A 5781-nucleotide genomic window follows, 5' to 3' on the forward strand; every position below is an offset into this window, starting at 1 on the left:
GAGCTTACAACAAAAGTAAATAGCTCTTGTGCTTCCAGTGGAAGATATTCTGCAACCTGATGCCACTTGAAATATTTCCCTCCATTTATCAAGTAACAACTTAATTATTCTTTTTATTATTTTCACTGAAATACTTGAAATGCTAATAGATCCTGTCATCAATGCAGAAGGAGTAGAAACTGGTACTGAGTCCAAAAAGAGGCAAATGGAGTTATCAGGGATTCCTTCAAGACCTTTATTCACCCACTAGGTGAGTGAGAAAGGTCTTCCCTAGGTCCCTTTAATCCTATTTGACTCCACAGCTCTGTCATTGGATATCAACTCTCTGACCCTGCAGTCCACTTCAGCGGCTTACATAACTTATTTCATTCATTTTCTCTGTTGCCAAGTTGCCTTCTGCCATTGCTATGTGCTCTAAACAAGGACATTACTAACTGTTCTTTTCTCTCTGAACTGAAAATACCAGGCATTTGTGATCAGTCTGGTCTTTGTCTTTAGAGTAGTGATTTGCGTTTTGGCTGGTTGCTCACCAGTCCTGAGGGCCTGCTACACACAGCCATTATAAGTTGTGAGAGTGTGCATCCATGGAGTGTATTTGGCACATCTTCTTTAGTAATTGTACACCTATTATAGGTAGGATATATAAAAATAAGTCAGATTTCACTGACCTATCTTTCCTTTTTATTATCTTTCTTTGTTATTGTATTGCCTCATTACAGAGATTCAGAAGACCTCCACTTCTGCTGGGTACTAAGAATGTCTTCCTTTGCTAGGCCTTGTCTACTTCTGACCAATAAACTCATGTTTTGAACTTCTATTTCCTGTTCACCCTGTTGCTATCAAACCTGGTCTCACCTAGTGGAAAGAATTCAACAAATGTTTAGATAAAGAAGATGTGGTATGTGTAAACAAAGGAATACTACTCAGCCATAAAAAGAATGAAATATTGCCATTTGTAACAAAGTGAGGTGGTCTGGAATATATCATGCTAAGTGAAATAAGTGAGATGGAAAAGGAAAAGAACCCTATGATTTACTCATATGTGAAATATAAAACAAAAAGTAACAAATGAACAAAAAAGAAACCCACAGACCCAGACAACAGTACGGTGGTTACCAAAGAGAAGTGGGGGGAGGGTAGGTGAAGAGGGCAACGGGCACCAAATAGATGGTGACAAAAGGTGATTAATCTCTGGGGTATTGAGCACACAGTGTAATGTATAGATGAGATATTATAGAATCATACCCTCAAAACTTGCATAATGTTATTAACCAATATTACCACAATAAATGTAATTTAAAAACATTGATGACTCATAATAAAATTTAATATCAAAATATGTTTATTTTTTACTTAATATATGTTGCCAAAATTAATGCTAAGTATTGTAATATACTCAGTGTGAAGAAAGAGATAAATATTCAAAGAATTAAATGGGAAACAAGAATAAGTTAGTCACATAAGTAAATGTAGGTGATTTGTTTCCCTACATCTTCCTGGCATATTTTTCCTTCTTTTATAACTAGTTCTTTACTCCAAATCACAACTATTATCTTTGCATTCATGGCAAATCAAATTCAGGAATTCAGAACTTTTGACTTACTAATATACCCCCCAAAATCACATTAAATTCTTAGGGTAAGCATATCACAGTTTAAGAAACTTTTCTTTATTTCTAACATGAATTCTTAATCTTTCAGGAAAACCAAGGAACCCATGAAAACGTGTTTAGACAGGGCAGTAGATAGAACCGTAACCTGCACAAACCTGAGATTGTTAGACAGGTAAAGAAGTATGAGACTGAAGGAGTATGGATCTGGAGACTAATTGATTATTGACCATCTTCCAGAGCCTAGTGTTTAGAAGAATAATGTATGAGTGGACTCTGAGTAAACACAGGCAAGAATTATGTGTCATTTGGCTATTAAACATATCAATTTAGAACAATAGCATTTCCAAGGATATTTGAATTTTTAAAAATTTTTAAAAGATTTTGTTTATTTATTTTTAGAGAGAGGGGAAAGGAAGGAGAAAGAGAGGAAGAGAAACATCAATGTGAGAGAAACATCGATCTGTTGCCTCTTGTCCTGACCTGGAATTGAACCAGTGAACTTTCGCTTTGTGGGATGAACCAACTGACCCACACCGGTCAGTAAAAAATAACTGAATTTTTAAGGTGCAGTTGTAAACATCTGCCAAAGGTATGTGGAACTGATGGACTTTGACAACTGTCAGTTTTTAAATCACATTTCACAGGCAAATTCTAAGTTACAATGGCGTGTGTTATCTTTAATCTCTGTCAGCGTGGCTCTGTGCAGCAGAACCACATAAACACAGACTTCTGGGACCCACCCACCGGGTTTATTATTCTGAAAGACTGGGGTGTTTCCTGAGAATTTACTTTTCTAACAAGTTCCCAAGTGATGCTGCTGCTGCTTGGCTCATGAATTACACTTTATATATATACCGAGATGCTGTTATAGAGGATATATTTTTGGTTTCTTTTCCACTGCAGTAAGTAAAATTACAAATTGGCTTAAAATCAGTTTAATTGAGGAAAAAAGGAGGAAAGGACCATTCAAATAACTATGGTGATGGAATGGACTGAAAGAAATACCATTTCACTTAATACTGAAATATTCTTGACCATGCTGTGATACTTACTGTATAATCACTCATCTTTACCTGAAAAACTCTGCTGACCTGGACAATGTCTACAGCCCGATTCTTCCACTGAGGTTTTCTCTTCTAGGTACATAGATTTTGTGGATCATGATTGCCCATAATTTTCTTCTTTATGTTTACATAAGAAGATAAGAACTTGACTTTCAATAAGTAGCAATTAAAGATATAAAGAAATATTGTCACTTTCTCTCTCTTTCCAGCCGGCGCCAAGCCATGGGCATCTCTCGGGACAACTGGCACAGCGCCCCAAGACCGGGGGCAAGAGGAAGCCCTACCACAAGAAGCGAAAATATGAGCTGGGGCGCCCCGCTGCCAACACTAAGAACGGCCCCGGCGCTTACACACAGTTCGGGTGCGAGGAGGCAACAACAAATACCGAGCCTTGAGGCTGGACATGGGCAACTTCTCCTGGGGCTCAGAGTGTTGTACGCGCAAAACAAGGATTATTGATGTCGTCTACAATGCATCCAACAACGAACTGGTCCGAACCAAGACCCTAGTAAAGAACCGCATCGTGCTCATCGACAGCACACCGTACCAACAGTGGTACAAGTGCCACTATGCACTGCCCCTGGGCCACAAGAAGGGGGCCAAGCTGACTCCTGAAGAGGAAGAGATTTTAAACAAAAAATGATCAAAGAAAATTCAGAAGGAATATGATGAAAGGAAAAAGAACGCCAAAATCAGCAGTCTCCTGGAGGAGCAGTTCCAGCAGGGCAAGCTTCTTGCATGCATCACTTCAAGACCAGGCCAGTGTGGCCGAGCAGATGGCTACGTGCTAGAAGGCAAGGAGCTGGAGTTCTATCTGAGGAAAATTAAGGCCCAGAAAGGGAAATAAATCCTCCTCCCTGCTTTCACATTAAAAAGAAAAAGTAGATTCCTCTAATAAAGGTGATCTGTGTTTTTAAAAAAAAAAGAAAAAAAAGAAATATTGTCACTCTCTGAAATGGAAGAATAGAAAGATAACAATTATTGTTTACATATTACATTAGTGATTCACTATGCCTTTTGTTTATACCAGAGTTCTTTGTTCTACTTATTTTATTTCAAGATTTCTTCACGTGTAACTCTATAGTTTGTTTTTTTTAAGATGTAAAACACTAGTTATTTCAGAACACAATAATCTGATATATTTTGTCTTTTTTAAAAGCAATCACTGCAAAATTCAACACAACTTTTTAATTATTCAGAAGCAAATTATATAATGTCTGGAAAAATATACCTCTATCATATATATTCTCATATGTTTACAATTGTGGAGCTTTTATGTTAGTTAATAACCATTCAGATAAGTAGTGAAAGTAAGAGGAAAATAATATGAGAAATAAACTTCAGGAAGTTCTCTGTAAACTTGATGTTGGGTAAATGAATGTTCATTTTATTGATCTTATCTGCACATTACATATAAGGCCTAAATATTTTAGTGTTTAAATATGTGATAAAATTAAGAATAAAATTGATAAGGCCTTTGCTTCTGTAAGTGTTAAAGAATAAACCAAAGTAGCTATTATTTTTAAATACAAAATATCTAAAGATTAGAATTCCATTCCATTGTCCTTGTCATGCATATTAAGTTCTTTATGTTTTGAACTCATTAAGTGATCTTGAATAAGACATTTGTTTGATTGATGCCTTTGTCTGTAAAAATTGGACTAGATGATGTTTACATTCTTCTCAAAGACAACACACCGACATTTTCTGATTTCCTTGTACCTGAACTTAAGCAATTTTTTATAAAGAGAAGCTGGAGAATTGGGCGGCAGCATTAAAAAAAACCCTCCCTTTGTATATTTTTTATTAGAACAAGTTCTTGCTTTCTTTTTTTTACATTCTAACTTCTAGAATGATTTCAAGCACCAGATTTTTCCTGTCACATTTCTATCTGTGGGCTCATGTAGCAAGCCTTGGTATTTTTTGTGCTGAGAAAGTGGGTAGCAAAGATATGAGAAGGAATTATAGGCCAAAATAAAACAATAAGAATTAGAAGGATTAGAGCTCTGCTTTTTCATGTGAGAGAAATATCTGTTGTATTAGGCTCCACATTTTCCCAGATATGCACAAAGGCCAAGACAGTTTAAATTTTATTAAGCTCTAACTGAACACGAGGTCTGTTTGAGCTCCTTCAACTCTCTCCATTCAGATCTAGACTTGGTCCCTGTAATATCTGGTAGCACAAACACTGAAGCCTTCCCAAGCTGATGATCTGTCTTTTGAATGTGTTCATTTTAGGAAGTATACATATTAAAAACTTCAGAAGAAGAAATAGCAGGAAGAAATGTTTACTGTATTGCTTGAAATTCTTCATCTCCAGGTTATCACTCTCTGGTAGTGTCTGGTCTGCATCATTAAAACACCATTAGAGACTTAAAAAATAGAAGTTATACTTTTTAAAATGCAGAAAGAAAAAGTGATTTTTCAAGAAGAACATTATGTCAAGTTATTGGACTCTCTTCTTCACCTTACACTATAAACTAAAAGATTGTTAATGCTAAATTACATATTTGAAATCAATAAATACTTTTCATTTTCAGGTAATATTTTCATGGGAATAAATGTAATTAGAAGAAGAAGAAAGAGAACTAACATTTTATATATGTTTATTATACTCTGGGCACTCAGAGATTTCCTTTTAATGAGAAAGATACTATGATAACAAAATATAAATGAAGTTTGTGCCCCGAGTTATATTATTGTGTTGCTTCAAACTTTTAAAACTTTTTGCAAAATTAATTTAATGGAGATGTATCTTTGAATCTTCAAAGAAATATATATATATAACATATATAATATGACTAATATGAGTAAAGCTAATAAATTATCTCTCTTAGGTAGATAGAGAATAGATAGATTGACAGATAATAGATAAATTGATAGATTTAGAGAGAAAGAGAGAGAAATTGAGAGGGAGTCATTTCACAGAAGTGCCAATTGATTCACACACTGAAGTTTAAAATAGCTAATGACAGATGGAAGAGTTTAAATTTCATTCTGGGTTCAGATAATTCCTTCCCTTAGTTTACACTGGACCTTCCATGGATATGTTTAAGAATATGACCTTTTAATTAGACTGTAATCTTCCTAAAGGAATATGTTATT

The 5781-nt window shown here is 35.2% G+C and overlaps 1 pseudogene; it reads left to right on the forward strand.

The window, feature by feature from the left end:
- Positions 1 to 2898: 2898 nt before the first annotated feature.
- LOC114496531 lies at positions 2899 to 3546 on the forward strand (annotated as a pseudogene).
- Positions 3547 to 5781: the final 2235 nt, after the last annotated feature.

This window comes from Phyllostomus discolor, chromosome 5 (assembly GCF_004126475.2).
Source record: "Phyllostomus discolor isolate MPI-MPIP mPhyDis1 chromosome 5, mPhyDis1.pri.v3, whole genome shotgun sequence".
Lineage (NCBI taxonomy): Eukaryota > Metazoa > Chordata > Mammalia > Chiroptera > Phyllostomidae > Phyllostomus > Phyllostomus discolor.